The sequence below is a fragment of the Aethalodelphis obliquidens genome, unplaced genomic scaffold (assembly GCF_003676395.1).
Source record: "Aethalodelphis obliquidens isolate GAN/ISIS:26980383/991018 unplaced genomic scaffold, ASM367639v1 scaffold6, whole genome shotgun sequence".
Classification (NCBI taxonomy): Eukaryota; Metazoa; Chordata; class Mammalia; order Artiodactyla; family Delphinidae; genus Aethalodelphis; species Aethalodelphis obliquidens.
Genome location: NW_020837950.1, coordinates 47,981,057 through 47,993,724, shown reverse-complemented (window position 1 = coordinate 47,993,724; position 12,668 = coordinate 47,981,057). Strand labels below are relative to the sequence as shown.

At 40.6% G+C, this 12,668-nt stretch overlaps 1 long non-coding RNA gene across 1 annotated transcript in view; it reads left to right on the top strand.

Moving 5' to 3' along the window:
• Positions 1 to 12,668, top strand: part of LOC113619024 (uncharacterized) — a 354,176-nt gene that overhangs the window by 37,405 nt on the left and 304,103 nt on the right. The window lies entirely within an intron of this gene.

The window sequence follows — 12,668 nt, the reverse complement described above, 5'->3', positions numbered from 1 at the left end:
GAGCTTGAACCCACGTGCTGGGACTCTAACCCAGCCTAAACCCTGACAGACTTGAGTGCATGTGGCTGGGACTCAAACTCAGCCAAAACCCACAGTCTTCCAACTGAGATCACACACCTGGTTTCAGGATTTAATGAAGCTCAGGTTCTTGATGTCTCATCGCAGAAAGAATTCAGTGAGAGATAAAGTGATAGGTAAGAAGTGGATTTATTTAGAGAGAAACACACTGCACTGACAGAGTGTGGGCCATCTCAGAAGGCGAGAGCAGCCTTGGGAGAAACACACTCCACAGACAGAGCATGGGCCATCTCAGAAGGTGAGAAAGGCACCAGGATATGGGGTTGTCAGTTTTTATAGGGGTGGGTAATTTCATAGGCTAATGAGTGGGAGGAGTATTCCAACTATTTCAGGAAGGGGTGGGGATTTCCAGGAATTGGGCCACTGCCCACTTTTTGATCCTTATGGTTGGCCTTGGAACTGTCATGGCGCCTGTGGGTGTGTCATTTAGTTGATGATGTGTCACAGTGAGTGTATACTGAGGCTCAAGGTCTAGTGGAAGTTGACTCGTCTGCCATCTTGCATCCATTTGGCTCTAATCAGTTTATGTCATGTCCTTGGGCTATGTCGTTCTTTCAAAGGTTGTGCCCTGACCCCCTTCCCTCCTGTTTCAAAACTGTGTTAGCCTTCAGCCTGATTCCTTTTGAAACAGGAGCTGTTCCTCCTGGAACTGGCTAGCCTTTGGCCTATTCCTTTTGGAACATGGGTTATTTCATTGGAACTGTGCCATTTCAGCCTTCAGCCCAATTCTCTTTGCAGTAGGGGCTGTTTTATAGGAACTGTGCTTGTTAAGCTTTTGGCCTGACCCCCTTGAAATTAGGCTATTTCATATGAACTGTGCTGTGCAGCCTTTAGCCTGGCTTTTTTGGGACCAGACTGTTCCTTAGGACTGGCTTGTATTAGGCCTGCAGACTATTTGAACTGTTTGATCTGTTTAGACTGTTTGAAAATTATTCTTTAGAGAAAAACTTCTGAGAAACGAGATCCCAATTATCTAAATATTTTGAGGGCGCCCTCCCCTACATGGACCCTGGCCAATTTTATCTTTAAAAACCACGACCCTCCCTCATGTGCATTTCTAACTAAATTTCTAACTTACCTAACCAAAGGCAATTTAGAACATTGTTGGCTATCATGGGGAACTTTTGAAACCCCCAAACTTACTTTTCTTAAAACAAAATTTGACACTATAGCTCTAAAATTTCCAAAACTGAACAGAATGCTTATTTTGATTGGTTTTTGAGGCTTCCAAGTGTTATCAGGAGCCTAAAATTACTTCTCTGCAAAATAAGATTTTTTTTTTTTTTTTGCGGTACGCGGCCTCTCACTGTTGTGGCCTCTCCCGTTGCAGAGCATAGGCTGCGGACGCGCAGTCTCAGCGGCCATGGCTCACGGGCCCAGCCGCTCCGCGGCATGTGGGATCTTCCCGGACCGGGGCACGAACCCGTGTCCCCTGCATCGGCAGGCGGACCCTCAACCACTGCGCCACAGGGAAGCCCTTCAAATTAAGATTTTAAGATTAACTGAGGCAAACAAACGGTTAAAGAAAGGTACGGTGGCTTCTGAAGCCTCATGCTTCTCTTCCCCTGCTGCTTTTCTCAGGCTCTGCCTCCAGCGCCATCTTCTTCGTCTCCCTTGGTTCTTCGTGCTCAGGCCCGAACTCTGGTGCCATCTTCCTCCTTCCATTCTATACCACCTACATCTCCTCTCTACCCTCAGTTCTCCCATACTAATTCCCTTGTCAAACCTCCCCTCTTCTCTGAAACTCTCCCTGTTACCTTTTCCTTTCAACCTATCAGAACCTATCCCTTTAAAATTAAGCCTTCTGAGGATCTAGAGGCTAAACCCTTAATTTCTTACATGCCCTGGACTAAAGCTGAACTGCAAGCCACAGTCAAAGATTTTCTCAAAGTAATTGAAGATCCTCACAGATTTGCTGAGGAATTTAATATAGTCATTCAAACTCTTCAACCTGGTTTCTCTGACTTATATCAGCTAGTTCATATACTTGTTAATGAAGGCCAGGCCCAGCATTGCATGAGAACCGCTAATTGGAAAAACTTTGAAAGCCTCTAGAATTATAACCAGAAGACCAGCCTGTTAACTTACTATGTGATCAGGCTTATGCAATCAGCAGGCAACTTCACTGGGCAATTCCTAGACTTCTCCAAAGCCTGTTGACTGGAGCAAAATTCAGGCTTGCACACAAAGATCTGATGAAACTGTTCATAATTATTACAATAGACTTCAAATTATTTTTAAAGAGAATTCTGTTCTTCCTTCCTTCATTCCACCTGGATAGCTTTTAACTCTGTTCATTAATGGGCTCGACCAGGGCCTTTCCCTCCTAGTAAAAAGGACCAGAATGCAATGGAAATCTATGTCCACTCCAGATTTAGTTAATCTGGCTAACAAGCTCTCTCACAACCTAGATGAGTCCTCTAAAAGAAGACCGCTAAAATTCTTCAACTCCAGCAAATGAAGGCCCCTAAACAAAAACAAAGTCCTCCTAGTTTCTGGTATTATTACAAAGAGCCAGGACATTGGAAAAGAGATTGCTATAAATGTAAGTACTTCAAGCTCCTTCAGCCCTTGAACCAGTCTTTTCAACACCCTGCCAATTCTCAATGACAGAGCCTTGAAGAACCGCCGGGGCTCTTCCCAGTCCTCTCTCTTAACTGGCTTGCAAGAACATGTCTCCGGACTGGGGATGAATCTCTTCCAGTCCTAACTGACACTGTAGCCACACTCTTGGTGCTCCATCCCACTACTATAAAGAGTCTCTGCCTCAGAGTACTAAAAGAGTTCAAATAGTGGGGGATCTCTAACAAACCTCAAAAGATTCCTGTCTCTGAGCCTATTCCCTTTTTTTAAGGCCCTTTGAGAAATACACACCCCTTTCTCCTTCGTTCCACCACCCCATTCATTTATGATGCCGAGACTTCTTAGAAAAGTATCATGCCAGAATTTCTTTCTCCCAAAAGGAGGAAATAATTCTAGGATTTGACAATAGTCGTCAAAGCAGCCAACCAAGGGAATTAAATGACCCTTTGATGTCTTTTATCCGTTCCATCTCTTACACTACTATAGCTGATTTTGGAAACACTGATCAATTTGTCCCTATTGAATCACCTATCACCCTCCTCATGGGCAAAATCTCCAACTGATCCTGGCAAAATTCGCGGCACACCTCCCATCAAGATTCAAATAGATCCCTCAGAACCTCTCCCCAGAAATAATCAATATCCTATAAGTAAAGAAGCCTTTGGATATATAAAGCCCATAATAGAAAATTGCAAAGCTGAAGGCCTCATTATCCCTTGTACTAGTCCCTGTAATTCTTCTGTTTTACTGCTCAGAAAACCTAAGGACAAAGGGTGGAGGTTTGCCTTCACACCCTGCTGTTTCTAACCCTCACACTCTTACTAACACCCACTTCCACCAAAAGCAAATTCTTGGGACAGCATTGGCTTTTAAAAATTTATTTATTTATTTTGGCTGCATTGGGTCTTTGTTGCTGAGCGGGCTTTCTCTAGTTGCGGTGAGCGGGGGGCTACTCTTCACTGTGGTGCGCGGGCTTCTCATTGTGATGGCTTCTCTTGTGGAGCACGGGCTCTAGGCGCACGGACTTCAGTATTTGTGGCACATGGGCTCAGTAGTTGTGGCGCACGGGCTTAGTTGCTCCACAGCATGTGGGATCTTCCCGGACCAGGGATAGAACCCCTGTCCCCTGCATTAGCAGGCAGATTCTTAACCACTGTGCCACCAGAGAAGTCCCAGCAAATTCTTAACTGTAACTGACTTATGCAGTGCATTCTTTAGTATTCCAGTTGATAAAGTTAACCAATACCTCTTTGTGCTCACTTGGGGAAAAAAAAATTCACCTGAACAGTAATGCCTCAGGGTTTTACTGAGTATTTCTCAGTAATCCTGAAGGCTGACCTGGATGATATAAAGTTCCCTAGGGTTTCTACTTTGTTGAAATATGTGGCTGATTTTCTTCTTTGCTCTCCTTCTCAAGCCTCGTCACAAGAAGACAGCATCCATTTGCTAAAGCTTTTAGTCTTAAAGGGACATAAGTTCACCAAGGAAAAATTGCCATTTGCCCAAACCTGGGTTTGACATTTAGGACATCTGATATCAGAACAAGGGCTACACCTAAACTGAGATAAACTTCGCGGTGTCCTAAGTTTCCCCAAACCCCAAATTAAGTGCCAACTGCAAGGTTTTCTTGGGCTACTTAGTTATTGCTGAAATAGGCCAAATCTTATGGCCGTAAGATTGGCCAATCTATTGGCCAAATCTTAATCTCTTATGGCCAAATCTCTGTTTTACTAAGAACAACAACCCAATTCTATGGGAAGAACTGGATGACATGGCCTTTAAGACCTTAAAGCAAAGTTTGATGAACCCACCTATCCTTTGGCATCCCAATGATCAGATTCCCTTTTTCCTCTTTGTAATGATAATGAAGGGAATGCCCTTGGGGTACTCACTCAAAAACACAGGGACTACCATTGAACTATAGGGTATTATGGCCAGCAAATAACCCCCTGTGGCACGGGGATAACCCCCTTGCCTTAGAGCCATTACTGCCACTGCCCTTTTGGTTAAGGCCACTGAGAAAATCATTATGGGATCCCTTTATTTTTGTACCTCATGCAGTAGAAGCCCTCCTGAATTCTCATCACATGCAACAGTTCTTAGCCAGCTCACTCCTATGAAGGCCTTTTGTTAACTGCTCTTCACATAACTTTTTACATTGTTGGCACCTTAACCCTGATACTCTTCCCTGTGTGATGAAGTCCCTCATGACTGCTTAACACTGACTGATGACCTCTTGACTCCTTGTGATGACCTGTAAGAAGTTCTTTTGGGTAATGCTGATTTCTCATGGTTCACTGATGGTTCTCATTTAAATATTGTGCTGGGTATGCTATTGCAACTTCTTTCAATATTGTAGAGACAGCATCTTTACCTGTGGTTACTGTGGCTTAACAGGCTAAACTATACACTCTTACACAGGCTTGTACTTTAGCCAAGGGCAAAATTACCAATATTTATACTGATAGTAGGTATGTTTCTGGAATATTTTATGGTTTTGGAATGTTGTGGAAGCAATGTGCCTTCCTTACTTCCGGTGGAAATAAAATTTTAAATGGCCCCTATGTTCAGGAATTGTTGGATGCAATACTTTAACTGTTATTAATATTCTGAGGCATTCTAAACTTGACTCTCTGGAAGCTAAGGGAAATCACCTTGCTGACATTTCCACAAGTTATGCTGCCTATAAAGGAACCAACAGCAGCCAAACTTCTGCTGTGGTCCAAAGGCATATTTCCCCAAAAGATAACTTAGAAAAACTGGTTAGAGAAGCCCAACAATTGGCCTCAGAAAGGGAAAAATAAGATTGGAAATTCAACAATTGTTTGATAAAAGAGATAAAGCTCTGGTCTTCTGCCCATTTTAAAACTGGGTTGCTTGGGGTTTCTTTGATGTTGAGTTGTATGAACTGTTTATATATTTTGGATATTAACCCCTCATTGGTCATATCATTTGCAAATATTTTCTCCCACTCAGTAGGTTTTCTTTTCATTTTGTTGATTATTTTCTTTGCTGTGCCAAAGCCTTTAAGGTTAATTAGGTCCCATTTGTTTATTTTTGCTTTTATTTCCTTTGCTTTAGGAGACAGATCCAAAAATATTGCCATGATTTATGGCAAAGAGTGTTCTGCCGATGTTTTCCTCTAGGAATTTTATGGTTTCCAGTCTTGCATTTAGGTCTTTGATCCATTTTGATTTTATTTTTGTATATGGCATCAGAGAATGTTCTAATTTCATTCTTTTACATGCAGCTGTTCAGTTTTCCCAGCACCACATATTGAAGAGATAAGTCTCACTGTCTTTTGCCACTGTGTATTTTTGCCGCCCTTTGTCATAGATTAATTTACCCTCAGTGTGTGGGTTTATTTCTGGCCTCTCTATTCTATTCCATTGATCTTTGTCTCTTTTTGTGCCAGTACCATACTATTTTGATGTGTAGCTTCGTAGTATAGTATGAAGTCAAGGAGTGTGATTGCTCCAGCTCTGTTCTTCTTTATCAAGATTGTTTTGGCTATTTGGGGTCTTTTGTGTTTCCATACAAATTTAAAAATTATTTGTTCCAGTTCTGTGAAAAATGGCATTGGTGTTTTGATAGGGATTGCATTGAATCTGTAGATCATCTTGGGTAGTATGGTCATTTTAACAACATTAATTCTTCCAATCCCTGAACACAGTACATCTTCCCATCTGTTTATATCATCTTCAATTTCTTTCATCGGTGTCTTATAGTTTTCTGAGTACAGGTCTTTTACCTCCTTAGTTAGGTTTATTCCTAGGTATTTTATTCTTTTGGATGTAACTGTAAATGAGATTGTTTCCTTCATTTTCACTCTGATAGTTCATTGTTAGTGTATAGAAATGCAACAGATTTCTGTATATTAATTTTTTATCCTGTAACTTTACCAAATTCATTGATTAGCTCTAGTAGTTTTTTGGTGGCATCTTTAGGATTATCTATGTATAATATCATGTCATCTGCAAACAGTTGACAGTTTTGCTTATTCCTTTCCAATTTGGATTCCTTTTATTTCTTTTTCTTGTCTGACAGCTAGGACTTCCAATACTGTGTTAAAAAAAGTGATGAGTGTGGGCATCCTTGTCTTTTTCCTAATCCTAGAGGAAATGTTTTCAGCTTTTCACTGTTGATTATGATGTTAGTTGTGTGTTTATTATATGGCATTTATTATGTTGAGGTATGTTCCCTCTATGCCCACATTCTGGAGAGTTTTTATCATAAATGAATATTGAATTTTGTCAACATATTTCCAAAGAAAACATACAGATGGCCAACAGCTACATGAAAAGATGCTCAACATTGTTAATCATCAGAGAAATGCAAATTAAAACCACAATGAGATATCACCTCACAGATGTCAGAATGACTATCATCAAAAAGAGCACAAATAACAAATATTGGTGAGGATGTGGAGAAAAGGGAACCCTCTTGCACTGTTGGTGGGAATGTAAATTGGTACAGCCACTATGGAAAACAGTATGGAGGTTTCTTAAAAAACTAGAAGTAGAACTACCACATGACCCAGCAATTCCACTCCTGGGTATTTATTGCATACACTCTCTCTCTCTCTCTCTTTCTCTCTCTCTCTCTCTCTCTCTCTCTCTCTCTCTCTCACACACACACACACACACACACACACAAAGAAAACACTAATTTGAAAAGATGCATGCACCCCGATGTTCAGCAGCATTATTTACAATTGTCAAGATATGGAAGCAACGTTAAGTGTCCATCAACAGATGCATGGATAAAGATGTGGTATACACAGCACACACACACACATCTCTCTCTCTGTGTACACACACACACACACACAAAATGGAATACTACTCAGACATAAAAAAGAATGAAATTTTGCCATTTGCAACAACATGGATGGACTTGGAGAGTATTGTGCTAAGTGAAATAAGTCAGAGAAAGACAAATACTGTATGATATCACTTATATGTGGAATCTAAAAAGTAAAACTAACTATTGAATATAACAAAAAAGAAACAGACTCACAGAGAGAAGAAACTAGTCATTACCAGTGGGGAGAAGGAAAGGGGGAACAGAAAGATATGGGTGGGAGATTAGGAGGTACATACTACTATATATAAAATAAATAAGCTATAAGGCTATATTGTACAACACAGGGAATATAGCCAATATTTTATAATAACTATAAATGGAACATAACCTTTTAAAATTGTGAATCACTATGTTGTACACTTGAAATTTATACAATATTGTACATCAACTATATCTCAATTAAAGATTTTTTTTCAATGCCTCTTTAAAAAAAAAGCAAGCAGAAAAACTGGGTGGCAATTAGAAGGGGATATGGAGTTAAAACAAAAGAGAGAGAGAAAGCTCTGGCTTGGACAAAATAACATCCCAGTCCTATCAGAGACTCTGTCATTCCCACTCCTAACCATTGTACATGCATTAAACCATTGGTCTACTGACAAAATGGTAGCATTCATAAATCAATATTGGTTGGGAACCATTAACAAGGCTGCAAAAACTGCCTACCTCACTTATCCCATTTGTCTGAAGTACAACCCAGGGAAGCATGTTTGTACTGCTCCCGAAATTTCAAACTGTCTAATGGAACATTCAAGATCTGGCAGATGGATTTCATACAACTGCGTCTGTCTCATGGATATAAATATATTTTAGTCATGTCTGTATGTTTTCACACTGGACTGAAGCCTTCCTTTGCAGACAGGCTACTACCTCTTCTGTGGCTAAAATCCTTTTGGAAAAGATTATCCCTACCTGGGGAACTCCTCTTGAATTTCATGATCTAGGAACCCATTTTACTGGTCAGGTACTTTGTCACATCTGTACTGTTTGTCTGGTTTTACAACGCTTTCACTGTGCTTGCCACCCTCAATCCTCTGGTTTAGTTGAATACACTAACAGCATTATTAAAACTCAACTGGCAAAATTTGTAGATGCCCTCTAAACACCACAGCCAAAAGCATTGCCGTTGGTCCTTTTAAATCTTAGACTCACCCCTTTTGGAACTTATAAACTCTTACCCTTTGAGACAGTCACAGGATGCCCCATGGTCTCTTGGCTCCTGCCTCTTTTAACCCCCCAACAGGTAAAAGGAGAGATACTTTAATAATGCAAAGGCCTAATTGCTTCTATTAAAAATAACCATGTTTTGGTAGAGCAATCTTATCATGGTGTGCTCTCAGGAGACGAAGACCTTAAGCATCACACTTTGCAACCTGGAGATTTTGTCTATTGGAAAAGATACCTTCAGAAGGACTCTTCAGTCTCACTGGAAAGACCCCTATCAGGTACTGCTAAACCAATCCTTGTGCTGTCGAACTCCAGGGAACAGATTCTTGGATTCATGTGACACACCTAAAGAAAATGCTGAACGATGACTGGACCTGCATATCATCTGGTGACCTGAAAGTAAAGATTTTCTGGAATTAAAGCAGATGGCATCTGATGATACAGCTTTTCCAAGCTATTTAGACCAGGCCTGTTGGAAGTTTGCCTGCCAAACCATTGATGATGACATAATGTTTCAGATGATCTTCAATGTCTATGATCTTGATCCCATATAAACTTTAGATAAAAAGTACCTGAAAATTCTCCCTCCTATCCCTCATTGTTACTCACATGTAACCTCAAGAAGTTTCCAGTCTATGCACTTTTCCTCTGACATGGGACACTATACCCAGAAAAGGTCCTTCCTGGCATCAAGGGACAAAAAACTGCTAAAAACTGGAAAACCTAACTCTGAATGAGCAATGCTTTCAGAGAGAGAGAGAGAGAGAGAGAGAGAGAGAGAGAGATAGAGAGAGAAATCTTGATCAAAAGGGGGGCAAGTAAAAATTAATAAACTGAAATTTCAGTTAAAATAGTGTTGGGAGTCCAGAAGGGGGAGCGCTCAAACCCTAGGGTGATAGTGGAGACCAACAGGAAGAAGAAAGACTTCCTCTTCTTGCCTGGCAAGAGCTCAACCTATGAGAGATTGTCACGAGTTAACTAATGAAAAGCCACTATACTTTGAACTCTCAATTCCTCCAATAGACTCTTTGTGTACTATAGACCTCCCAACTTCCCTTCCCCCTCTCTAAAATAGTTTTCCTTTCCTTTTTGCTGAGGGGTGGGGGTAGGGTACTCAAATGTAGCTCACCGTGATTGCTCATGCAATTCTTTGTTGACCCTGAATAAACTCATTTTTGCTGGAGAAATAACTGGCACTCTATTTGTTTTAGGTCAGTAAATGTTAGAGTGAGGATACAGTCCAAAACTGGGTCACATAGACCTGTGTGAAATGAGGTTGCTGGTGAAAAAAGAGAGATGACCCTGGATCAACAACAGTGTGCTGTGCTGTACATGTCTTTCCATGCTTGTTTCCAGGGATGTGCTGATTGCCTTTAAAGAGCAGAAGATGAGTGAAAGATTGAAGCCCCAGGAGGACAAAATTCCAAAAAGTGACTGGCAGAGTCAAATAATACAGAGAAGTTAAAAAACAAAACAAAACAAAACAAACCAGGTCAGAAAGATGTTCAACCAGATAAAGTTGCTTTTGTTGCAAGTAATAGAAAATTGAATATAAACTGGCTGAAAAGCAAAAACTAAAACAAAAAAGATTTGTCCACACAACTTCTTCAAGAAAGGCTTCATCAGGATTCTGGATCTTTCTCTGAAATTCTCTAGGCTTTGCCATCCTCCCTGTGTTTGGTTTATCCTCAGCTTGACTTTTCTCATGACTGCTAGAGGCCACTGGGTCACTTTCTGGAAAAGAGAGCATTTAACTTCCTTAACCACTAACTGAAAGTTCTAACCTTTGCCCTGACTGGATCACTTCTAGACCAGTAGCTAGGGGGAACGCTTTGCACTGTAGAAAGAGGGATGGGATAATTGATTTTTAAAAAATTCCCTTTCAAATCTGATAACTAAATAGTGGGAGAAGAATGGTTCACCATTTGAGAAACTACAACTCCAGGCTTCATTGTCCTCCTGCCTAGTGAACTCAGCTAACAGAATACAGGTTTCCCTTGCTATCCAACAGTAGAGCATTCCTATGAAACGTTTCGTGAGCTGAAGTGGTGTAAAGCAAAGAAGCAATTATTTTAGGACACCTCTTGCTAGTGAATGCACAAAATAAATCTCCATAAGGCACAGATGCTCACATACACAGTTCAAAGCTCTGGCGGCTAGATGAGATACTGAGTGTAGTTCCTAGGGAGGGAGCTTGGCAGTGCCACTGTCACTGCTCAGAGTGCACAACTTCCTTTGTAACAGCTCACGGCAAAACAAACCCTGAATGCTATTTTCACTTTTTGCCTTCTTTCGTAAAAGCAGAAGTCCTCTTTGGATTTCTTTTAGTTAGTAAAAGACCTACTAATGTAGGTCTTTAGTAGAAGTGAAGTGGCATAAAGCAAACCTTCCAAAAGCAGGGCATACCTGTACACCTCCTTCCAGTGAAAGTTCTAGGTAGGTCTCTGGATTGGTTCATTTGCCTTTTCTGAACTAATCTCAGAGGATAAGGGGGTGAAATATTCTGATTGGAGGGCCAGGGTTGTGTGTTTGCAGCTGTAGAAAGATGGGAAAAGTCAGCACTACCCAAACCATATGGAATGAATTCTCCATAGCTACCACAGTTTGCTCCAGTCAGTTTGCCTGATTAATGGAGTGATACCATTGTTATAAAATGTTCTCCATTTTCTGCTTTAGAGAATATTTCTATATTCATTTTCATCCTTTGTAGAACTTTCGCAGGCTCAGCGGCCATGGCTCACGGGCCCAGCTGCTCTGCGGCATGTGGGATCCCCCCGGACCGGGGCATGAACCCGCGTCCCCTGCATCGGCAGGCGGATTCCCAACCACTGCGGCGCCACCAGGGAAGCCATAAAATATATTTTTATAATCTGTAGACCTAGATTTTTTAAAACTCATCTTCCTTTCATTCTTATGTAAAGGATCAGTGACTTCTTTATTGGTAATCTGTAAATTCCTTCAGAGCAGTAGTTTTTTTTTTTGTTGTTTGTTTGTTTGTTTTAAATTTTAAAGGGATTTCTCTTCAAGACTTCTTATTGTCAGTCTAATCATGGATTTTCAGTAGTGTGCTAGAGCTAGCTCTTTCTGGCTCTCTAGAGTCAATAGCTGAATATTCAGGAATTTGTGAGCTGGTTGTTAAACCATTAGTACCTTGAAAGGTCCAAGGGGAAGTATTTACACCATGGAAATTGGCAATGATACAACTTAGGATCTCCTTCTGCCCACCCCGCCCCCCCCCCCCCGCCCCCCCCCCCCCCCCCCCTCCAATCCCCCCTGCCCCTACCCTCCACAAGACAGTTAGCCACTTGAGGCTAGTATGCTACTAGTCTTATATCAAAACATATTCTAAAAGGTTTTTCTTGTGTTACAGTTCATCCTCTAGGGGGTAAACTTTAATTCCAGTTAGCAAATTTGGTCTGCGTTATTACCCAGAAGCTCTAAAATTTGCATTTGAGGATTTAAAAGAATAAAATTATTAGGAGATTAAGTATCTTTCTTATATAATATTGAGTCCATTACATTTTTTCCCCCATTTCAAAACCTGAAAGTCTTAAAAAGACAAGCCACAGATTGGGGGAACGTATTTGCAAATAATACATCTGGTAAAGTATTTGCATCTGGACTATATAAAGAACACAACTACTCAGTAACCGGAAGACAAACCACCCAACTTAAAAATGGGGAAAAGATATGACTAGACATTTCACAAAGAAGATATATAAATGTCTAATAAGCTCATGAAGAGATGCTCAACATTATTAGTCATTAGGAAGACGCAACATAAGACCACAATGAGATATTACTACTTACCCACTAAAATAGCTATAATAAAAAAGATTAACAATATCAAGTTTTTGTGAGGATGTGTAAAAATTGGAATTCTTATGTATTGCTGGTAGGAATGCAAAAATAGTGCAGCTACTTTGGAAACAGTTTGGTGGTTCTTCAAAAAGTTAAACATAGAATTACCATATGAC